The following is a 26,148-nucleotide window of genomic DNA, read 5'->3' on the forward strand; positions in this document are numbered from 1 at the left end:
CCCCGTGTGTGTGTGTGTGTGTGTGTGTGTGTGTGTGTGTGTGTGTGTGTGTGTGTGTGTGTGTGTTATATGTCCGCCTCCTCACTCTCTCACTGCGTAGCTGCTTTCTTTTTCTTAGAGGAAAACTGCTTCTTCCAGCCTCTGCTGGTTAAGAAGACCCTGTTGCCGGCCTCTGATGGTCAGATCTGCTGAAGGCTCTAAGCTAAAACCTCCAGGTCCCTTCCTCGCCTCCATACACACGGACACACGCCACACACACGCGCGCGCGCGCGCACACACACACACACACACACACACACACACACACCCTTCCTTAGAGACCCTTATCACCTCTCCCACAGCCCTGGTTATCCTAGGAACATAAGGCTGCTTTCCAAAGCAGTCACCACCTAGGGTGGTATTTACTGGGCAAACAGAAGAAACGTATTGATTTAACAGTTGCCTGGTGGGAAGTTGTACAAGGTGGAAGATTTGGGAGGGAGGAGTGGTTGGGAAAAGGGTCTCCTCCTAACTGACGACATTTACAGTAATAACAGTCTGCAGTGGATAGGAGGAAAAATGGATTGATTGTCTTTCGAAGCAGTGCTGGAGGAGGAGGGGGTGAATCTGCTTGTGGCTCAGAGACAAGGATTTGCGGTGTTCTTCTGGGATCCAGGACGCTGTTCTCTGATTGATTGCTCAGGGCAGTAGGGGAAAGTTGCAATTGTCTTCAGGGTTTGGAGGGCTGGGGCCAGGACAGGAAATAATAATACTTTACTTAACCTTTACAAATACACAGATAGTTACTTGTCTTAATCTGTTCAAATCTCCTCTGTAAAGCCTCAGTCATAGCAGTTTGGTTGAACCAATTTCCAGTTGCAGGTTGTTTTTGAGCCTGCAGAGGCTGACATTAATTTACCTCTCTATGTTGGCAATCTTAAGAAGGAGCTCAACAATTGAATGAATGAGCAGGCCTGAGTTGCCAGGCTTGCCACTTGGAATTCTTGCTCCACTGGAGTGCCCACACTAGACAAAATATGTGTATGTGTGTGCGTATGTGTGTGTGAGTGGGTGTGGATACTTGAGTATACAAGCTTACTTCAGTGTCATTTGTAACATTCATGTCGATATTAGAGATATTTTTGAATATTTTTTTTGCAGTAAGTAGTAGAAGCCCTAAAATTATTTAACAAATCTAATTGGGCAATGGTGACCCTGAAGAAAAAGGAAAGACTTTAGGTGGATGTCTTTGGTGGGAGCAGTTAATCAAAACACCTTCAGTAAGCAAGGAGTGTCTGAGAGAACTAAATAACTGAATTACCAGTTTTCTAGAGTTATATAATCTAAGAAGTCCATGTCAGCAGTTTTGTCACATATGGCTTTCATCCATTTAACTTTGTAGACTTTCCATTCATCAGAAGGGATAAGATTCCATCTTAGAGATAGGGGAGGGAATCACATTTATTAAGTATCTACTGTGTGCCAGGCACTACACACACATACACACACACACACACACACACACACACACACACACACATTTTTTTTTTAACTCTTACCTTCTATCTTAGAATCTATATCAATTCTAAGGCAGAAGAGCAGAAAAGGGTTAGGCAACTGGGATTAAGTGACTTGCCCAGGGTCACTCAGCTAGGAAGTCTCTGAGGCCCAGATTTTAACCTATGCCCTCTGAACTCTAGGCCTGGCACCCTATCTACTGTCCTAGTTGGCTGTCCCTGCTAGACTCTACATTCAGGGTTTTTTCCTAGGCAAAGAAGGTTTTATTGACTTGCCTCGGGTCACATAGCTAGCAAGTGTCTGAAGACATATTTGAATTCAGGTTATTCTGTCTCCAAGGTCCATGATGCCTAATTTGCCAGAATCATTGTTTTGCACTTATATAATATTATGTATTATAGTAACCTATATTTAGACTTGACCTGTACAAAGTGATTAATAAATGTTTATTGGCTAAACAATTGAAAATATTAATCAACCTACAAAATTTTTCTACCTTTACACATTTATTGGCATCATGTTACAATATATTTGATAAAAAAAGAGAAAAATTACACTGAAGAAAGTGTGGACTAGAACTGTGGCATGATTTGTTTTTATTGATATTCTCCACCTGTAAATCAGAATGTTTTTAGGTCTAATCCCAATTCTTTCAGACCCTTGTCTATGGATCTAGGTTAAAATACCAATATCATACACTCAATATGAGTTTATCTTGGTATACACTGTGAGATAATGGAGATCTACATGGTTTCTACCAGTTTTTTTTCCAGCAGTTTTAGGCATATAATAAATTCTTGCCGCAATAGCTAAGATCTTTGGGTTTATCCAATACTAGGTTACTCTGTTTGCTTCAATATATTGTGTTTCTAATTTGTCATACTAATCAACCTCTATTTCTTACTCACCACCAAATTGTTTAGAAGATTATAGAGGTATAATTTGAGATGTAGTGCTTCTAGTCCCCCTCCCTTCTTTTTTTCTTTTTTCATTGATTCTGCTGATATTCTTGTTCTTTCAGAGGAATGGTATTATTAATTTTTCTAGCTGGATAAGTAATTCTTTGGTAGTTTAATTAGTATTACACTAAATAAGTAAATTAATTTAGGTAGAATCATCAATTTTAATATATTAGTTCAGCCTATTCATGAATAAATATTTTCCCAATTATTAGATTTTTATTTGCATGCAGAGTATTTTGCAATTGTGTTCATACAGATCCTGCCTATACCTTACCAATCTGAAAACCAATATTTTACTTTATCTGTAGTTATTTTAATTGGAATTTTTTTTCTTGTTAAATTGTTAAATGCCAATAATTTGTATGGATTTGTTTTATATCCTGCATCTTTGTTGAAGTCATTGATTGTTTCAATTAATTTTTTTTTAGTTGACTCTCTAGGGTTGTCTAAATATACTATCATATCATATGCAAAAAGTGATAGTTTTGTTTCATTATTACTTATGCATATTCCTTTAGTTTCTTGTCTTATATCTATAGATAGCATTTTAGTACAACATAAAATAGTAATGGTAATAATGGATTTCCTTGCATTATTCCTGATCTGAGTAGAATGGTTTCTAGTTTATCTTCATTACAGGTAATGCTTGCTCTCAGTTTTAGATAGATAGTATTTATCATTTTAAGCAAAGCTCTGTATGTTCTTGGACTTTCTCATGTTTTAATATGAATTGCTCTGTATTTTATCAGTTTTTCCTCTAGTCTTTGCAACGATCATGCTATTTTTGTTGATTTTGTAATAGATATAGTCAATTATACTTACTGTTTTTCTAATATTCAACCAGCCTTGGATTTCTAATATAAATCCAGCCTGGTCTTGATGTATAATCTCTATGATACATTATAGTAATCTCCTTGTTATTATTTTACATAAAAATTTTGCATCAATATTCATTAGCAAAGTCAATGTATAGTTTTCTTTTATCTATTTTGGTTCTCCCTAGTTTAGGAATCAAGATCATGTTTAAATCTTTTTTTTTTTTGCAAGTATCTCTGACAAATGCTTTATTTCTGAAATTTATAGAGAGCTGAATCAAATTTACAAGAATACAAAACTTTCCCCAATTGAAAGGACATGATTAGGCAGTTTTAAAAAAATTGTTTATCTTTTAGAAAAAATTTCCATGGTTACATGATTCATGTTTTCACTTTTCCCTTCACCCTCCCCCCACAAATTTCACATTTAAATCTTAGGAAGAATTTAGTAAGACAACTTCTTCTATTTTTTCAAACAGTTTGTATATTATTATAATTAATTGTTCTTTGAATGTTTGGTAGAATTTGTAAATCCATTTGGTCCTGGGTTTTTGTTTTTGTTTTCCTTATGGAGCTTATTTATGGCATGTTCAATTTCTTTGGACAATTTATATTTTTGTAAATAGTTATCCATTTCATTTAGATTGTTAGTTTTATTGACATCTAGTTGGACAAAATAACTCCTAATAATTACTTTTATCTTTTCTTCATTGGTTGCCAAGTCACCTTTTTCATTTTTGATACTGGTCATTTGACTTTTTTCTTTTTAAAAATCAAATTAGCCAATGGTTTGTCTATTTCCCTCCCTAAAACTAACTCCTGTTTTTATTTATTATCTTAATGTGTTTTTTTAATTTCAATTTTGTTAATCTCTCCTTTGATTTTCAGAATATCTATTTTGGTATTTAACTAGGTTTTTCAAATTTGATTTTCTAATTTTTTGGTTGTATGACCAATTCATTGATTTCTTCTTTCTCTTATTTATATTTATCTATTAAAATTTCTCCCTCTTTTATGATTTCCCTCTTTTGTCAATATTTATAAATCTTATTTAGACTGCCAGTTTTATTGACATATAGTTGATCAAAATATCTCCTAATAATTGCTTTTATTTCCTCTTCATTAGCTGTAAATTAATGTTTTTCGTTTTTTTGTATGGTTAATATGGGTATATGTTTATAAAATCAAATTAGTCTATATAAGTATAGCAAATGCACTGTTGGTGGGGTTGTGAATTAGTTCTCTCCAAATAGTCTGAAGAAAAATCTAGAACTAAGTCCAGAGGGCTATAAAACTGTGCCTACCTTTGGACCTTGCAATACCATACCACATACCAAGAAGAACAAAGAAAAAGGAAAAGGATACATATTTACAAAACTATGTATAGCAGCTCTTTTTGTAGAGGCAAAGAATTAGAAACTGAGGGGATGCCCATCAGTTGAGAGTGACTAACCAATTTATGGTACATGAATTTGATGGAATATTATTTTGATGTTAAGAAATGATGAATGAGATGGTTTCAGAAAAACCTGGCAAAAACTATATTAACTGGTGCAAAATGAAATGAACAGAATCAAGAAAACAAATTACATAGTAACAGCAATATTTTAAGACAATCAACTGTGAAAGACTTACTAACTCTCATTAAACATCATTATGATTAATCACAACTCCAATGGCCTCATGATGCGAAATGCTATTTATCTTTAGATAGAGAACTAACCAATGAACTTATAGTAGAGAATAAAGCATAACTTTTTCTATTTTTTTTTTCAGAATTTGGCTAATGCAGAATTTTTGCATCACTTAATTTTTGTATTAATGAATATTTCTTGCCTTCTTAAAGAGTAGAGGAAGGGTGGAAGGGAGGGAGAGAATTGATAACTGAACATTTTTAAAAATAAAATTAGCCAATAGTTGTTTTTTTTTTAAAAAAAACAAGTAAATATAAGCAGAGGCAGAAAAATCCTTTAATATTGCATTGGCTGCATCCCACAAAAATTGGCATGTTTTATTGTTGTTATTATCTTTAATAAAATTATTGATTATTTCTGTGATTTGTTCTTTGAGTCACTAATTCCTTAGAATTAGTTTATATTTTTTCCAATTAACTTATAATCTATGCTTACCAAATGTAATTTTTATTGCATTATGGTCAGAAGATGCATTTCATATTTCTGCTTTTCTACATTTGTTTATGAGATTTTTATGCCCTAATATATGTTTACTTTTTGTGAAAGTGCCATGCACAGCTGAAGAAATTAGCATACATTTTTCTGTTTCCATTTAATTTTTTACAAAGGCTTATCATATATAATTTTTCTAAAATTCTATTCATATATTAAATTCTTTTTTATTTATTTTATGGTTAGATTTGTCTAGGTCTGAGAGAGGTAATTTGAGGTATCTCACAAATATGGTTTTATTATCTATTTTCTCTTCTAACTCATTTAACTTTTCCATTAAGAGTCTGGATATTATTCTATTGAATATATATGCCTGCAGTATTGATATTGAATTCATTGTCATACCTCTTGGCAAAATGTAGTTTTCCTGTCCACCTCTTTCAATTAAGTTTATTTCTGCTTTTGTTTTGTCTGAGATTATGATTGCTATCCCTGATTTTTTTCTCCAGTTGAAGCACAGTAGATTCTCCTCCAGTCTCTTATTTTGACTCAATGTGCATCTTTTTGTTTCAAATGTGGTTCTTGTAAACAGAATGTTGTTTCTCATCCATTCTTCTATCATCTTTCATTTTCTGACTAAATTCGTCCCACTCTCATTCACAGTTATGATTGCTAACTATATTTCTTTCCAATCCTGTTCTCTTATACTTATCTTCTCTTTTTTAGTTTGTCCCCTCCTCAAGAGTTTGTTTTGTATCTGACTACTGCCCTCCTTAAACTTTTCTTCAGTCCCTTTCTCTTAACTCCTTTTCCTCCTAATTCCCTTTTTGGTAAGATGAATTTCTGTACTCAACTGTTTGTGTTTATTCTTCCCTCCTTAAATCAGTTTAGTTGCTTGTTACTACCTTCCAACTGCCCCACAGTCCGTTCCATTGTATAAATTCTTCCTTGTGTACCCTATCTATGTGAAGCATATTCCCCATTCTTCTCCCTCCCATTCCTCTCCCAGTGCATTTTTCCTCCTTATCTTTCCATTATTCTTTTTAGATCATCCCCAATATGGTAATCTCATTCTCAGGTCCCCTGTTTAATTAGATTTCCTTTAAGAACTTTAGTGATGAGAAAGTTTAAAGGGGTTACATTTATCCTCTCTCCATATAAGAATGTAAATATTTAATCTTGTTTAATTCTTTATGATTTTTCTCTCATGCTAAACTTTCTATGTTTCTCTGGAGTTTTGTGTTTAAATTTCAAATTTTCTACTCAGCTCTGGCCTTTTAATTAAGAATGCTTTGAAACTGTTTTTTTTTTAACCCTTATTTTCTATCTTAGAATCAGTGCTAAGTATTAATTCAAAAGTAGAAAAGCAGTGAGGACTAGGCCATTGTGATTAAATGACTTGCCCAGGGTCATACAGTGAGGAGGTGTCTGAGGCTAGATTTGAATGTAAGACCTCCTATCTGTAGGTCTGGATTTCAATCCATTGAGCCACCTAGATGTCCTTGAAACTTCTCTGTTTTAATAAATATCCATTTCCCCATATTCAGTTTTTTTCTGGATAGGTTATCTTTGGCTGTAACACTAGTTCCTTCACATATTCCAAGTTTTCTATTCCTTTAAAGTTGTAGCTGCTAAATCTTGTGTGATCTTGACTGTAGTTCCATAGTACTTGAATTCTTTCTTGCTACTTGCAACATTTTCTCTTTGACCTGAGGGTTCTGGATTTTGGCTGTAATATTCCTGATAGTTTTTATTTCAGAGTTTCTTTTAGATTTTTTCTTTTTATGCTTTGACCTTTGGTTTTAAGATATTTGGTCAGTTTTCCTTGATAATTTATCGAAATATGATATATATGTGTTTATATATATATATATATATAACCTTTTAAAAATATTCATAGCTTTTATGCACTCTAATGATTCTCAAATAGTCTCTTCTAGATCTATTTACCAAGTCAGTTTTTTTTCCTTTGAGGTATTTTACATTTTCTTCAATTGTTTCAGCCTTTTGATTTTGTGTTATTCTTTTTTTTTAAACCCTTACCTTCCATCTTAGAATTAATACTATGTATTGGTTCTAAGGCAGAAGAGTGGTAAGGGTTAGGCAATTGGAAGTGATTTACCCAGGCTCATACAGCCAAGAAGTATCTAAGACCAGATTTGAATTACTGTCTCTGACCTGGCTCTTAATCCACTGAACCACCAATTGCTCCCCTTTATTTCATAAAGTCTCATGGAATCATTAAATTCCACATGGCCAGTTCTAATTTTTAAAAAGTTATTTTTGGCAGTAAGATTTTGTATGTCTTTTACCATTTGGTCAATTCTAATTTTTAAAGAGTTATTTTCTTCAGTAATGGTGTACCTCATTTACTAAGCTGCTAATTCTCTTTTCATAACTTTCTGTTTTGCTCTCATTTCTTTTCGCAATTTTCCTCTACTGTCCTTAAATCTTTTTTTTTTTTTCCTCTATGTGGGCTTTTGTCCAATTTGCATTTTTCTTTGCTGTTCACTTATAGATGCTTTCAGGTCATTATTTTCCTCTGTGTTTGTGTCTTGAGCTTCCCTGTCATGACACTGGCTCTTTGTGGTTGGGTTTTTTTTATTTTGCTCATTCTTCCAGCCTACTTCTTTAGAGTTTACATTAGTATTGGCTTCTACTCACCTCTGAGGAGTAGAGAGTGGGATGTCTGGCCTGAGTTTTTTTTCCTATGTCCTTCTATTTTTAGAGCTCAGTCTGAATTCAGAGCTCAGTTTTGGATGACTTCATGGTGATGTGACCTGGGGAGAGGTCTGTTTACTGTCCTCCTGGTCAGAGCTCTGCCAGTTCTTGACTCAGATTAAGTCTATTAGATTTTATCTAGTTGAGTTTCAATAGACTGTTGATGAACTCAATCTCTGTTGGCTCATTAGGAGGTTCTTTAGGTTCAGAGCAACTGAATTTTTTTACTCCTTTTTGGTCTTGATTTTCTGCCCTGGTAATTCCCGTGCAGAGTTATATGTAAGGAAAAAGGTTAGAACTGAATCCTCCTTCTGTTCTTGGGCTCATAACCACATGACTAAGTTTTTGGAATTTGTTCCTTCCTCTCTATACAGATAGGGCCTTTTTAACTTGGCACCATGCTGCTCCTTTCCATCTTGAAATTGTGACCTGGAACATGGTAATGGGTGACAGACTTGTCATTTGGCACTTGTTTCTACTCTTGTCACTGGTCCAGTGGTCCCCTCACTGGTCTTTCTGCTCCGGTTCTTCCAGCCCTCAACTCCCTTACTGTCCCCAGGAATTAGAATGCTCCCCACTATTGTAGCTATTGTGTTCTTGGCTAGCCTCTATCACTGTGTCCTCAGATGTCTTTTTCTATCTTCCTTTGCTGTCCTGGCCTGGAAAAAATGATTCACTGTGACTTTTTCTTAAGTCTCTCAGTCAGAATTCAGCCTACTGCATTTTCTATGTTGTTGTAGAAAAGGTGTGCTGGAGAACTAAGGCAAAAATGTTTCCTTTTGTTCTGCCATTTTGACTCTGCCCCCAAACTTCTTATTTTACAGAAGAAGAAACTAAGGCCCAGGGAGGCTAAATAATTTTTGAAGGTCATACAAGTAGTAGGCAGGATTTGGATACTAAATATACACACAATACATAAATATACATATATATACATACACACATACACTGACACACACACACACAAACATATATATATATATATGCATATATATATATATATATATTTACATTCTCCATATCCTGAGTATTTTACTACCTCTATTTTTTGATAGAGATTATATAAAAAAAGCACATACAGTGAAAACCCCAAGAAGTCCTGTTTTATTTTGATGGTTTCAGAGATGAATGCAATAGGGAGTTAAAAATGAGGAAATATTTGTTGATGATGATTTACATTAAAAAACTAAGTAGTTAACTAAGTTAATTTGCATCCTCCAAAGTACTATAGATTACATATTGCTTAAAAGTATATATTATGTAGGATTGCTATAAAGCCATAGATATTTGAAAAAGGTGTGGGGTAGGAAATCCAAGTCAGAGGTTCTAATCTAGCTTTGCCCTGCTTAGACTATACATGCTGCCCTAGAAAAGTTGATGTCCCATTCCTGGCCTTAGTTTCTTTATTCTGAAAATGAGTTGGACCAGGTCCCTGGTTCTCAAAGTGTCATCTGAGGATCCTTGGGGGTCTAGAGGACGCCCTTATAGGAGCTCCTCAAAAATATTTTACAATAATTCTAAGAAATTTTAATTTTTAATACAATAAACATTAGATATAATATATAAGAGCTCTCCATGGGATGGGGCGGGGGTTCTAAATAATTTTTATGAGTATAAAAGGTTCCAAAGAGCAAAAAGTTTGAGAACCTATGGACTAGATGATCTGTTTGTGTGAGACCAGATTTGAACCCAGGACCTTCTTTCTCCAGACCTGATTCTTTACCCACCTAGCTGCCTTATGGAAGACTTATCCTTGTAAGTTCAAATCCAGCCTCAGACACTTACTAACTGTGTGATCCTGGTCAAGTCACTTAACCTATTTAACCTCAATTTCCTTATCTGTAAAAAGAGCTAGAGAAGGAAATGGCAAACCACCTCAGTAACTTTGTCAAGAAAACCCCAAATGGGGTCAAGAAGAGTCAGAAATGACTGAACAACAACAAATCTATGCGAATGCATGGTCACTTTGCAACTTTAGAAAGCCAATCTATTTCTGAAGTTACACATCCAAGTATCTTAACTTTAACTTTTTGAGATTGTAGAATTCAGAACCAAAAGGGATCCTAGGGATTAGTTAGTCCAGGGTTTCTTAATCTAAAGTCCCCAAACTTGTTTTCTTAAATATTTTTAATAGCTGTATTTATGTTAACTAAAATAATATTTATAAAAATGCTTACTTAGTACTATGTCTGTTACATAGTAGGTGCTATGTAAATGCTTATTGCCTGCTGTTCCCTTTCCTTTTATATTTCAATATAATTTCCTTTGTAATGTCAGGTAGCTTGTTTTATGCTCTAAAATCATTATTCTGGGGAGTTCATGGACTTTGGTAGCCAGGGGTCCTTGGCATAAAAAAAGTGAAGGCTGATCTAGTCCAGACCATTCATTTTCTTCTTTAAAATGAATGAATAAATAAACAAATAATTTTTATTCATCCCCTCCTTCCCCTCCCCATATCATAGAAGACCACATCCAGCACATTCTTTTTCCAAATGAAGAAACCAAGGCTCAGAGGCTTGCCCAAATTCTTGCCTAAGCAATAGCAATAAGCAACAGAATCAAGAGTCAAATCCAGGTCTCCTAATTCCAGCTTCAGTGCTCTTATTGCAATGTTATCTCTTTTTGACTTTAATGTCTAAGCACAGTGTTGTGTTTTCAACTTCCTAACCTGAGAATTACAGGGGCACACATAATTTTTTTTTTATTGATGGCCATAATCACCCACCTTCCTAAAGATCCAGTTTCCGTTGAGATCTGAACCTCAAGGATCGTGATTGAGGAATCCTTCACAGTTGTGCAATTGGAAGAATGTGACTATTCTTGCTCAAATTGTTGTCTGCATCAGAGGCAGCTCCCTAGAGCCTTAAGGGCTAAGAGGCTTAAGGTTCTCACTGCTAATGAGTGCACATGGGCTTTCAGAGAATGTCTTGAAGGCATGTATTCATTTGTGAATGATTACAGTAGTTAAGAATATTTTATTTCACTCTAACAATGAACTACAGAATAAAGTCATGGATCTTAAAGCTGGAAGAGGCCTGGGGCAGGGGGGAAAAGGGGGAGAAAACCTATGGGATACCAGAAGTAAGACTGGCTGTGAAATCAGGGGATCTGGGTTCAAATCCCACCTCTGACACTTACTATCTATGTGAGCTTGGACAGGCCACTTAATCTTCTCATATTCCATTTTGCTTATCTGTAAAATGAAGGGGTTGTATTCAATTGCTTCTAAGGTCCCTAGATCTATGGTCCTTGTTTTTGTTCAGGGCAATGGCATTCAATTTAAAAACCATCTATTAAATACCTACTATGCATTGGTACTATACCAAACTAGGGGGTTCCAAAGACAAAAACAATCAATTTCTACCCTCAAAAAGCTTATGTTCTGAATCTTTTAATAAGTATTTATTTATTTGTTTGTTTGCACATTCATTTATTTATTTACTTATTTTCCCCTTTTACAATTTTACTTTTTAGAAAAATTTTTCCCATGGTCACATGATTCATGTTCTTGCTCTCTCTCCCCCAACCCCCTAACCCCCAGTAGCCAATGCGCATTTCCACTGGTTTCTTCATGTGTCATTGATCAAGACCTATTTCCATATTATTGATAATTGTTCTAGGGTGGTCATTAAGAGTCTACATCCAAATCATGTCTACATCAACCCATGTGTTCAAGCAATTGTTTTTCTTCTGTGTTTACACTCTTGTAGTTCTTCCTCTGAATGTGGGTAGCGTTCTTTCTCATAAGTCCCTCAGAGTTGTCCTGGGTCATTGCATTGCTGCTAGTACAGAAGTCCATTATATTCGATTTTACCACAGTGTATCCATCTCTGTGTATAATATTCTCCTGGTTCTGCTCCTTTCACTCTGCATCAAATCCTGGAGGTCTTTCCAGTTCACATGGAATTCCTCCAATTTATTATTCCTTTGAGTACAATAGTATTCCATCACCAGCATATTCAACAATGATATTTGACCCTGGACAAATCACTTCACTCTGCCTCAGTTTCTTCATCTGTAAAGTGATCTGGAGAAAGAATGACAAACTAATCCAGTGTATTTGCAAAAAAAAAAAAAAAATCCAAAAGGGGTCACAAAGAGCCTGAAATGCCTGAATAACAACAGTAACAACAACATGACTCTTCTAGGCTATAAGTGCTTTGAGAGCAAAATCTGTGACTACTTTAATTTTTGTATTGGCAGTACACTGTCCAGTCCCTTTGTAAAGATTAGATTTAAGAGAGTGGTTCTTAGACTTAGTCATTTTATTAAATCAAAAGTAGTAGGAGAGACTTCCAGGTTAAGATGGCTGCAGAGTAGAAGCAGGCCTCTTAACTCTTCTAACCGACCTATACATGATACCTCAAAAGGACATAAAAACCAAATCCAGATGAACAAAGGTACCCCAAAATAGGGTGCAACATTGAAGGTACATGGGATTTGGGCATTCCACGCTATAAGGAGGTGAAATAGCTCTCACTAAAATGCGAGCTGATCAAACCCCCCCCCCCCCATACAGTGCCAAAGCCAGTACACAAGAGTTAGAGCAAGCATGGGGCATTCTCTAAGTTCTTGGCAGCTACCTGGGACCACCAGGAGCTGGCTCTTGAGAGCAGCAAGACTTAAGATCCCAAGAGGCTAAAGAATGCAGACTTTGAACACGGACCTTGAGCATGGACCTTGGGCAGGGACCTAGAACAGAGGGATGCCGGACTGTGGAAGCAGTGCACTGAGACTCTTTTTTTTTTTTCTTTTTTTAAACCCTTGTACTTCGGTGTATTGTCTCATAAGTGGAAGAGTGGTAAGGGTGGGCAATGGGGGTCAAGTGACTTGCCCAGGGTCACACAGCTGGGAAGTGGCTGAGGCCAGGTTTGAACCTAGGACCTCCTGTCTCTAGGCCTGACTCTCATTCCACTGAGCTACCCAGCTGCCCCCACTGAGACTCTTAAAGGAAACTTGGGTAGAGGAGCAAGCAAGGGAACCACCAGGAGGTTTGACCCTGAGAACAGCTAGACTTGAGACCCCAGGAGCCTAAAGAGCTCAGACCTTGGGTCTGAGGATAAAGCTAAGAGGGGCGGTGCTGAGTTGTGACTCAGGCAAAAACTGCTCCACAGCTCTATACACAGAGAGCCTGCCTGCCTCGCCCAGACTTCTGATTGAGAAAGAAAAACCAACATAATAATGGCAAGCAATGCCCAAGAACTAACCAAGAGAAAGAACAAGAGGAAAACATTAACACTCGATAACTTTTACACAGAAAAAATCCATACAACAGAGCAGACAGCAGAGGAGGACAAACAAGTAAACACATCCAAACCTTTACAAAAAATGAAAATTGGTTACAAGCTCTTGAAGAGTTGAAATCTGAGATCATGAGAAAGATGAAAGAGATTTGGCAAGAAAAGTAGAAAATAGCTCAAAAGGAAATTAACAGTTTAAAAGACAGAAACTCCCAATTGGAGAAAGATGCCCCCCAATCAAACAAAATGATAAGCAAATTGGAGAACCAAATTAAACAGCAGGAAACCATGAAAAAAAGGATAGACCAAATCAAAAAGGAAAATCAAAAGATTTTAGCAGAAAACCAGTCTCTAAAGACCAGAATAAGGCAAGTAGAAGCCAATGATCTTGCAAGACAGCAAGAACTAATAAAGCAAAGTCAAAATAATGACAAAATAGAAGGGACCATGAAATATCCCACTGAGAAAATGACAGACCAAGAAAACAGGTCTAGAAGAGACAATTTGAGAATTATCAATCTTCCTGAAAACTCAGAAATTAATAGAAATTTGGACATCATACTACAAGAAATTATCCAAAAATTGGAGGAGAAAAGATAGAAAAGTAGGAGAAAGACATATATTCAACTTCTTGCTAAATCTATGGTTGTCGTTTTGGGCCCCTTACTCACACCAACACTGAAGAGAACAGGCCACAGGAAACATGGAAGTCCAAAGACCATCCTTTGCTCTTGCATCTATTTATCAAGCCTATTCTCTTCCTACTCACTCTCACACATGGCATCTCAGGAGCCAACCATGGCTTTCCTTTTTGTCTGTGCCATCCAGGGAAGCAGTCCAGGGAAGATCATCCTACCCTCCTGGTCTCATGATATTCTTGAATCCATTGCTTCATTTTTCTAGCTGTTGTTCTACCCTCATGACTAAATTTATCTAATGATTTCCCTCTCACAGTCCTCACTTCTGAGCTCATTCCCAGAAACTCAGGCCAGGTACACGTAGTGAAAAGAGGGGAGGGGAATTTTCCTTTTGCACACCTTGTACAGAGGAGATGCTTGATAAACATTCATTGAATTCTGATAGTCTTACCTTTGATTTGGCTTTCTAGTCCAACCCCTAACTAGGCAGCATTTACTTCTATAGCCATTCATTAATCATGGCTTCCTTTGATGGGTAATTCCTAAAGCAATTAGTTTTGGGAAGCTTAGATTGTTAAGAGATTTTTCTTTTCAGTGAGCCAACTATTACCATATGACAACCCTGCAGATGTTTTAATACAGTGATCATGCCCTTCTCCTATAGCCCCCTTCTCTTCTTCAGGCTATACAGTTCCCTTAGCTAATCCATATGTGGCATAGGCTCTGGTTTTCTTACCATCACCATCATCCTCTCCTCTGAACATGCTCACATGCTCTGACATTTTTGTGCTTGTGGTTGTCAGACTGATTGTAGGCAGTAGCTCCAAGGATGACTTCTGAGATGAAAGTTCTAGGGACTTGGATAACTTGGTATTCAGAATTATTGCTTCTGCTCAAGAGATGAAAGAAAGACTAGGAAAGAATAAATCCTTTCCTGTGGAAATCTGTACATATTGCATTGTTAGAAGGCTGAATAGCCTTTTCTGAAAAGTTTTTTTAAGAGTCCTACTGCTCATAGTCCCATCTTTTACAAAATGATCTCCAGCATCACTTCCTACAGAAGCCAAAATAGGTGTTTCAGGTTGGAGCAAACCTACTGACTGATGTTGACTTGTGGGGCACAAAGTGGAAGTTAGCTTTGTAGGTAGGATAATATTTAAGTATTTAGGTCAGTGGTTCCCAAACTGTTTTGGCTTACTGCCCCCTTTCCAGAAAAAAATATTACTTAGCCCCCTGGAAATTAATTTTTTAAAATTTAATAGCAATTAATGGGAAAGATAAATGCACCTGTTACCATCTCCGCTTCCCTGCATCACTGCAACACCCACCAGGGGGTGGTAGCGCCCACTTTGGGAATCTTTGATTTAGATATTGGATAATTAGAACAAACTTTAAAGTGAATTTGTTCTGCAGTGATCCAGTACAGAAATACCATAGTCAAGTACTTACCTCTACCTCTCTATGTTATGTCACAGAACAGAGATCATCCAATCTGCTCATTTTATTTTAGTTTGATGATGCTATGGACTAAGGGATTATTAAGCTGGAGCCCACAGACCCAAAAGGGGTCCTTAAATAGATTCAGGGGATCCTTGACTTTGGATGAGAAAAACCCTATCCTGATCTTATTCAATCAGTCAGTCAACTAACATTTGTTATGCATTTCTTATTTCCCAGGCACTGTGCTGATTACTGGGAATATAAATACTGTACAAGCAAAAAGATAGTCCCTATCCTCAAGAAGTTTACAGTCTAATCAGAAAAGCAAGTAGAAGGAGAATGATGGTAGAAAATGAAGAGAGAGCTAACTTGGTCAACCTCTTTAAATGGAGTTTCTGAGAGGAGCACCTCAATCTCTAGTCAGAAGGTGAAACGCCAGGGGCAAAGAGTACTTCTCAGGTGGAAATCCCAGGACTGATAGTCTTCCAAAATGAAGAGGTTGCTGGAAATGCTGGGGGATATCAGAGAAGCCTAGAAGAGAGGATTCTAGTAAGAAAGAAATGCAACAAAAAAGCATTATAGGGATAACTTAATACTGATAGTTATAGCTGGTAAAGAACAAGTCTTTTCCTCTGAAAATCTGTATTCATTATATTGAGATTTCTTTGTAATCCCAAGTATTTTAGTCAGTTTAGAAAATTATTCTGAGAAAATATCCACAAGCTTTATCAGCCAACCAAAGGGATCTATGACAAAAAAAGGTTAACTGCTGCTGTTGGCAAATTTAAATATGAAATGGATATAAACTGTATCCAGCCTGCAATTATTCAACACAGGATCAGCCAAATGAATCCCTTGTAAATATCACTGTAAGCTAAATACTTTTAGACACCTTCCTTTTTCTGCTGCTAACTCTTGTGGGGTACTTATTGCTTGGTAAATTGCTTCCCTAGGACACTGAACAGAACCCTAGTGAACTGAATGAGTTATTGCACTTCCAGTAGGGTTAGCTTACCCCCAGGAAGTAATAAACATATTAAAAGTGGGGGAGGTAGGACTCTGGCTGATGAAATAACAGAAAAACAAACAATTTTCCCTTTTTCTAAAGGACCAGTATTTTAGGTGTTCCATTGATGACATTCTCAGTTTATGTGCATGTGTGTTTTGTAAAAAAAAAAAAAAAAATCCAAGAATACCTCTCTTGTAGCTGGATGGAATGCATGAGAAGGAAAATTAGCTTCCTTAGGGAGCTTTCATCAAACCCCCTCTGTTCTGAGAGCTGCACAAAAGACCCTCTTAGCAATATGAGAATACTTTAAAAAGTACAGGAATTCCAGAGGCCAACTAGCTAGTGATGGAATAATGGCAGAAAGATTGGTTATAAAATCATGTTTGTAATACAAGGACCAGGTCTGAGCATTTCTATCAGATGGAAGAAATTGGCCATTGGAACCTTTGTGTTAGAAGAGCATCCCTTTGCAGTAACTTACTTTCATGTCTTCAGATTTTAATGTCACACAGAATATAATGTATGTAGTCACGAAAACCATTATGATGTCTTTACCAACAGCCTTTACATACACCCATACAAGGTTTCTACCACATCTAGCCACTTCAGAGGTTTTTATCCTGTTGCCCTTCCAGGGATTTGGATGGTCTCCTTCACAGCTTGTCAGGGGAGGTGATGGGAATAATTTTCACTGGAAAGCTCATATCCAGACCCTGGCAACAGGAAAAAAGAGCCTGAGGTAACAGTGATGTGCCAGAGAGGAGAGCAAGCAGACCAAGAAGGTGGGGGGAGAAAGGGAATCATAGGAAACAAGGCAGATAGGGAAAGACTAATTTGGAGGGGATCCTATGGCAAAGTGACTACCACATGTGGAATGCACTTTCTTTTCACCTCCACATATTCCTTTATGACATAACTCAGGTATTATCATCTTCACAAAACCTCAAAGCGCTCAGTTACTAACATCTTCCCTCCCATAATACCTTGTATTTAACTCCTTTTTTATAGTTAAATTTTTATCCATACTTGCTATATCTCCCATTAAAATGCAAGCTCCCTGTGAGTAGGGATTTTAGGTATCCCTTCCGTATTGCCTGAGTAGGGGAATGGTGCCTCTGCTATCTGGAAAATCTGCATGAAATTATTTGGCCCTCCCCTCTACTAGAGAAGAAGTCTGAATTTTTTTTTTTTACTTTTATGGAGTATTTACAGTACCTTGTTGTAGAATTTAGGTTTAAATGTTAAGTTAAAATACTGTAGGAAAAAGAATTTTAAAAATATAAAATAAAAATGAAAGTTAATTTTTTACTTATTTTAACTCTAAAAAAAGAAATTGGGTATGTTTACAGTATTAAATAATATTTTGTGTTATCATTATGAATGTGATTAAATTTATAAATATAATTATATTGTATTAAGAATATTATATTATGTGCAATAATATAATAATGATTACATCATAATAGAAATGATATAGTTAAATAAATAAAAGATAAAAGATGTTGATATCATTACAATTCTATACCTGTGTTTTATGAATTTATGAGTTTCTAAAATTTTTCTGTGTCATCTTCTGGCCTTTGCATGTCATCTGTGGCTTGTGCAAAATTCCCCCAAATTCCCATTTATTTTCTTATGCTGGCCACATATTCCTCAGTTATATTAGAGGACAAACCTCTGAAGTGGTTAGATGAGGTAGAAACCTTGTATGGGTGTGTGTAAAGTTGTTGGTAAAGGCATCCTAATGGCTTTGGTAACTACAGAAGTTATTCTGTGTGACATTAAAATCTGAAGACATGAAAGTCAGTTACTGCAAAGGGATGCTCTTTTAACACAAAGGTTCCATTTGCTAATTTTTTAATGATATAGTGAAACTTCAGTGGGGAAAGTTGAGATGTGGAAGGGATACTTGTATGTCATTCTTTATACTTGTATCCTCAGTGAGTGGCACCTAGTAGAAGTTTAATAAATATTAGCTGATTTATTTTTATTATTATTTATTTGCTGAAAGTGGGGCTTAGAGAGGAATTCTATGGCTACTGTACACACTAGACCAACTAACTGGTGATGGAATGATGGCCGAACAATTGGTTATAAAATCATGCTTGTAATCAAGGGCTTGATATAAATGTTTCTATCAGACTGGAAAAACTAGAAATGGAACCTTTGTGTTAAACTGATTTTAATGTCATACAGAATAACTTATGTAGTCACTAGAACAATTGTGGCAAAATATTGTTTAAATATTTGGTCGTAGGCTCTATGTAGGCCCTTGTTAAGTAAAAATACTGTATGAAAAAGAAATATGATGAAATGAGATAAAATTAATTTGTTCCAATGACCATTAAGGCAGCTGAAGCAGGTGCTATGGAGTGCTTAGAACCTGGTCAGACATTGAAGACATCATTGATTCTGCTAACTGGCAGGATTGCCTACGGTGATATTGCAAATGCAAGAAATCCTGCATTACAATGCCAAGGTCATCAAGTGCATCCTGGACCATGGCCAGCCATCTTGACTTTTGTCTTGCCCCTGGACTTGGATAACTCTGAAGAGAAGAGTGAGGTTGATGACTTTTTGTAACTCAGCTTCACTTAAATCCAAGTCATGGAGAAGTCAAGACAGCACCTTTGAGTTATAATTGGTCCTCTTCAAAAATGAAAGATAAACAATAACAACAATGTGCTAGTGGCTTTTTGGACTCCTCTCAGATATCATTTTTCTTGGATTCTGCCCGTAGATGAGGCAAGAATGTGATTTGTGTCCCATTCTCCATGCTCTAAATCTCATAAGCTGCTCTGAGTTCTCATTTGGCCTTGACCATGCCCATGAGATACTTCCTAAAACTTCTGTGAGGCTTATTTCTGGGCCCAGCTGAGCTTTTGTGTTGAGAGTAATTGGGGGATCATGGACTCCACAGCTGTTTGGTAGTTTAATAGTTTGTGTTTATGTAGTGCTTTAAGGTTTGTAAAATGCTTTACGTATTATCATATTTGATCTTCAAATAACCCTGTGAGATAGTTGCTATTATTACCCTTATTTTATATATGAGGAGACTGAGACTGAGTAGACATTAATTGGCTTGCCCAGGGCAAGTTGATAGCTAGTGTCTGAGGTAGGATTTGAACTCAAGTCTTCCTGACTTCAAGTCTTATCTAGCATCCCAGTTTTGGTGTGAATAGCCATTATTGGGATGGTGATAAGGTGTGGTCTAGCCTTTAAAATTAACATTGAGAGACATAAATATTTGAGGAATGGCTAACCAAGTTGTAGCATATGATTGGGATAGAATACTGCTGCACTATAAGAAATGATGAGCAGGTTAACTTTTCAAAAAATTGTGGAAAGATCTACATGAAACAAGCAGAACCAAGAGAAGATTATATACAGCAACAGAAATATTATTTGAAGAATGACTTGTGCATGTCATCCAGAAAAAGAACTGATAAATAGAAATAAGGAAAACATAGTTTTACATATAAATCTAAAGGAAGGGAGACACCTGAAAATTTTAATGTAATAAACAAAAAAATTTTAATTAAAAAAAGAAATATTTTTAAAAATGAGAAGCAACAAGATGTTCATCACAGTTAGAATGAGGTTATTCACTGAGACACAGTCTAATAATTAGGATGTTCAGCCGGAAGGAAGATTAAGCCTGAAGGCATTAGCTAACATCAACTCTATGTCCTAACAAGCTTGATACTTGTTTAAATAATTTCTTGCTGGACATGAAAGGCCTTTTCACCAACATTCTTAAGGAACAGACAGGCCACTCTATAAAATAAGCAAACAAATAAAACCTAACACCAAAAAAAGTCAAGAAGGGTTTGTTTGTTTCCTTAGAGTTATTGCTTATTCTCTGACTGAGGTAAAGTTGACAGTTTTTCTAAAGGAGGTATGAAAAAAGCTTCTGGCTTTTGAACTAAAGGAGCACGGCAGAAGCTACTCTGCTGATGAGGAATAGATACAGCAAGAGCAAAAGTTGAAGACTGAAGTCAGAAACTCCACAGCTGTGTACCCTGTGGGACTGGACATCTGACAGAACAATGTCCAGTGAAGTAGGGAGTGTCTGGTCGGGACTCTGCATCTGATGGAAAAGCATCTCTCCTGTCTGGTAGAGAGCAATGGAGGACAGACACATCTAGTAGGAGTACCATTGTAGCATCACAAAAAAATATAAGATTTCTTACTAGGTGGAATGACTTGTGGGCCCTGACTATGTATTTCTTACCAATGTGTCTCTTTACATGTCTTCCCTCCATGTATCAACTCTTTCCAGTGATGGTGTGTGTATTTGATGTGTAGAAGAATGTGCTCCAGGTTTTTTAGGAGAAATCTTTTATTTGTGTTTTTCTTACTATGCTATTTCATTAAATTCTTTTGCTTTGGATTAATTGTGTACTCTGGATGACTATTAACAATAAACATATTGTTAGGGACTCATAAACTTTAGTGTGTGTAGACCCACAGGCTACCTTGAGTCTTCTCTGTGAAAATCTGATGATGCTACATCTTTAACGAGAAGGTTTACTTTGAACTTCAGAATTTGTTGCCTTCTATAACACCTTGATGTTTCACTTTCTTTCCTTTTCTCTCCCTTTGAGAATAGTCTATCTGGGGTGAAGTTTCAAAAAAGCAATTACCACTAATAAAAAGAAGGAGCATCAAAGACTAATTAGCAAGAGAGCTGAAAGTGGAATCCAAGTTGTTAAACTTCTGGTCTTGTACAGCACATGCTAACAGAAGCTAGATCATGGCAATGCTAATTCTCAATGGTCATTCTATTGTAGTTCAGTTGTTTTCAGTCAAATCTAACTCTTCGTGACCCCATTTAGCGTTTTTCGTCAAAGATCCTATAGTAGTTTGCCATTTCCTTCTCTACCTCCTTTTACAGATAAGGAAATTGAGGGAAACAGGGTTAAGTGACTTGCCCAGGGCCACACAGCTAGTGTCAAGTGGTCATTTTGGGACATGGTTAAAATCAAAGTCTGTCACCTCCAGGATGTCCTCTTCTCCATCCACTTAGAATTCTGTGGAATGCTTCTTTATCACCCTACCTGGGGATGGTGAGGTGATAGTTATAGGGGCTAGAAAGGAGTGTGACAGTTCACAATTAAAAAAAATGATTTAGATCAATTTAAATAAGTGAAGAAATCAAAGGCCATGGAATAATAGGTTTAAAAGGAGTTCAGTGTGATAAATGAGATAGCAATGTTTATCTTTCAAATACATATTCAACTCAATTGAATTGAGTTTGAATTTCCTGTGACCCAGAGCTCTTTTCACCTTTTTCTTTATTGTCCCTACCTAGAAAGACTGGAGAAGTCACTATATGGAAACCTCAAGTGTATTGCCAGTGACTCATGCCAGCAAAGTGTGAGTGTATAAAACTGAAAGAAAACTTAGTTTATTTACCAGTCCAAAAAAAAAAAAAAACAGCTCAAAGTTTTATAAGAACTTGACAACACCTAACAATAAATCACTTTTCCCAGAAATATGTAATTTCAGTGACAGTCATTTACTTCAGTGCAGTCAAGAATATATCAAGCTTCTATTCTGCAAGGCACTTATGCTAGACACATGGGCATACAAAGACAAAAATAATAGCTATCTTAAAACTAATGTCACTTGCAATCCATAATGTTCTAAGAGATTACTTCTGTCCAATTCTATTATATTTGCAGTCTTTCTCTACTGCATTTCTATGTTTGAATTTTATACTGATTATATGAATCTGTATGTGGATAATTGAAAATCCTCCTTCATCAATTTTATTCAATTGATCAACATTTATTAAGTACCTACTGTATTCTAGGCACTGTGCTAAATGTTGGGGATATAAAGGAGGCAAAAAACAATCTCTGTCTTTAAGGAGCTCACAATCTAATAGAAGAGACAAGAAGTAAACAAATATGTACAAACAAGCTATATATAAGATACATAGGAAGTTATGAACAAGGGGAAGGCACTAGAATTAAGAGTGGTTGGGTAAGGCTTCCTGTAGAACAATGGTAGTCAACCTTTTTGGCCGTGAGAGCCATAACTGCCTGCGGAAGGAGGAGGATAGAGGCAGAAGGTGCTGGAATATGGGGCGGGGGCTGAAGGGCCCCCTGGGGCACATCATGGGGTTCTGCCCAGACTGGCCAGTCGGGAGGTGGAGCCAGATATGGTTCGAGAGCCATACGTTGTGGACCCCTGCTGTAGAAGATGATATTTTAGTTGGGACTTATAGGAAGGCCAGGAAAGCAGTAGGCAGAGAGAAGAGGCAGAATGTTGGTAATAGGGAACAGCCAGAGAAAATGTCTGGAGCTGAGAGATGCAGTGTCTTGCTTGTGGAATAGCCAGGAGGCCACTGTCACTGGGTTGAAGAGTAGGTGGCAAGGGAGTAAAGTGTAGAAAGATTAGAAAGGTAGGCGGAGGTTATGTTATGATGGACTTTGAATGCCCACCCCATAGAGCATTTTGTATTGAACAGAGGGTGATATGGTCCTATCTGTGCTTTAGTAAATCACTTTAATGGTTGATGGAAAGATGGAGTAAAGTGGGAAGAGACTTGAGGCAGGCAGACCCATTAGTAGGCTATTGCAATATTCTAGGCATGAGGTGATGAGAACCTTGGCAATGGATCTGATAATTGGGGGAGGTGAGAGATAGTGAGGAGTCCATAATGATTCCTATGTTATGAGCCTGAAGGGCTGGGAAGATAATGTTGCCCTCTATATAATAAGGAAGAAAGGGAAGGAGGTTTTAGGGGGAAAGATAGTGAATTTGGTTTTAGACATGTTGAGCTTAATTGGTGGTGAATTCATCCTTTTCACTTTTGATAGTGGTTATTTGATTTTCTTCTTTCTTTTTTTAAATCAAATTAACCAGTGCTCTATTTTGTTTGTTTTTTTTTAAATAAGACCAATTCATAGTCTTATTTATTAATTCAATGGTTATTTTGCTTTCAATTTTATTAACTTCTCCTTTGATTTTTTAGGATTTCCAATTTAGTATTTAATTAGGGATTTTTTTTAAAACTTTTATTATTTTAAAACTTAACTTCTGTGTATTGACTTATAGGTGGAAGAGTGGTAAGGGTAGGCAATGGGGGTCAAGTGACTTGCCCAGGGTCACACAGCTGGGAAGTGTCTGAGGCTGGATTTGAACCTAGGACCTCCCATCTCTAGGCCTGGCTCTCAATCCACTGAGCCACCCAGCTGCCCCTTTAATTAGGGATTTTTAATTTGTTCTTTTTCTAGTTTTTTAGTTACATGCCCAATTCAATGATTTGCTTTTTCTCTATTTTATTGATGTAAGCATTTAGAGATATAAATTTTCCCTTAGGTACTGCTTTGGCTGTATCCCATAAATTCTGATCATTCTCCTTAATGGAATTATTGTTTCTATAATTTTTTGACCCACACCTTTTTTAGAATTAGATTATTTAATTTCCAATTAATCTTTGATTTGTCTTTCTATAGATAACTAGATGAATTTAAGATATCTACTGGACATCCAATCTGAGAGGAGCTCACAACTGAATGAGGGAGATAATATGCAAACAACTATGTAGAAACAAGGTAATACAAGATAAATTTGGAGATAATCAACATAGAGAAGGCATTGATGTTAAGGAAGATCAGGGAAAATGGGATTTTATCTGGGACTTGAAGGAAACCAGAGAAGCCTGGAGGCAAAGATGAGGAGAAAGAGGAGTCTAGTCTGGAGAGACTACCAGAAATAATGGCTTTAGTCAGGAGCTGGATTGTCTTGTGAGACAAACAAGCCAGTGTCTTTAGATTGAAGAATATGCAGCAGTGAATAAGAAGAAAGAAGATTGGAAAAGTAGGAAAGATCTAAGTTAAATCAGAGCCAATAAACATTTATTGAGCACCTGCTTTGTGCCAGTTACTGTACTAAGAACTGGGCATATAAAGAAAGACAAAAGATAGTCCCTGCCCTCAAGGAACTCACAATCTAAAAAGAGAAGATAACATGTTTTAAAAAGCTGAAAAGGGGGAGGGAGTAGTTCCCCCATGAATGGACTTGATGAAGTCTAGTGACTGGAGTGGGAAATTATCTGAGAAGATGTGAATTCAACTGAATTCATCATGCAGATTGATGAGTTTCTGGGGATCATGAAATTCAGCTGGCTGGGAAATAAATGGTTTTAAATGTGTCAAACAAGATTTTATCCTTGATGTTGGAAGTAATAGGAAGCCACTGTTTATTGAATTGCAGGCTGGAGTTTGATATGATCAGACTTATCAGTCTCATAGCTGAGTGCAGGATGGACTAAAGTGGGGAGAGCCTTCAGGCAAGCAGACCCACCAGGAGGCTATTGCTCTAGTCTTGGCTGGAGATGATGAAGACCAGGATCAGGGCTGTGGCAGTGTCACAGAAGAGAGATAAGCAAATAAACAAAAACAAAGTAATTCAAAAAAGGCAAAGAGGTCTTAGAACAGGAGAATAGAGTGAGGAATTGATATAATTTTTGGAAGAAGTATTGAACTTGAAGAAAAAGAATATTCATGGAAATGTGATGAATTTGGGAATAATTAATAGTTCAGATTGGATGGAACAGAGACTACATAAAGGAAAATAATGTGAAATTAGACTGTGAGCCATATACATTTAAATCCCAGGCTTAAGAATTTTGTGTTTTATCTTGGAATCAGTAGGAAGACACCAAAGGATTTTGAGAAGTGGAGTAACATGGTCAGAATTATATCTCAGAAAGGACGGAGATCAGTTAGGAAGCTAGGGTGAGGTAGATGGCCTGAATTAAAGCAGTGGGTAAGGAAGGGAAGTCAGTGAGTATCATCAATGACCTTTTCTGGGTGTTTGGCAGCAAAAGAGAGGAGATATGTAGAGTAGCTTGAGGAGAAAGAGAGGGGAAATTAAGGATTTTTTTCCCCAAACATAGACCTAAGCACATCTGTAGGCAGAAGGGAATAAGAGAAAAAGGACTGATCAAAAGAATGTGTTCTTAAAGGAACTGGGAGATGATCAGATCAAGGACAAAAGTAAAGGAAGTTCTTTTTCTTCAGAGACTGGAGTTAAAGGGGAATGGGTGAATGATTTAAAAGGATTTTGAGATGTGTAATAGGAGAAGTTAGGAACTCATACCAGATGCCCTTACTAATTGATATATTTTTTTTATTTAACATTTATTAATAATCATTTTTAACATGGTTACATGTTTCATGCTCCACCTTTCCCCTTCAACCCCCGCACTCCCCCCACCCATGGCCAACGCACTTTTCCACTGGTTTTGTCATGTGTCCTTGATCAAGACCAATTTCCCAATTGTTGGTGGTTGCATTGGTGTGGTAGTTTCAAGTCCACACCCTCAATCATGTCCTCCCCCACCCATGCCTTCAAGCAGTTGCTTTTCTTATATGTTTCCTCTCCTGCAGTCCTTCCTCTGAATGTGGGTAGCATTCTTTACCATAAATCCCTCAGAATTGTCCTGGGTCATTGCATTGCTGCTGGTACAGAAGCCCATTACATTCAATTTTACCACAGTATATCAGTCTCTGTGTACAATGTACTTTTGGCTCTGCTCCTTTCGCTCTGCATCAGATCCCGGAGGTCTCTCCAGTTCGCCTGGAACTCCTCCAGTTTATTATTCCTTTTAGCACAATAGTATTCCATCACCCGCATATACCACAGTTTGTTCAGCCATTCCCCAATTGAAGGACATACCCTC

The sequence above is a fragment of the Gracilinanus agilis genome, chromosome 1 (assembly GCF_016433145.1).
Source record: "Gracilinanus agilis isolate LMUSP501 chromosome 1, AgileGrace, whole genome shotgun sequence".
Lineage (NCBI taxonomy): Eukaryota > Metazoa > Chordata > Mammalia > Didelphimorphia > Didelphidae > Gracilinanus > Gracilinanus agilis.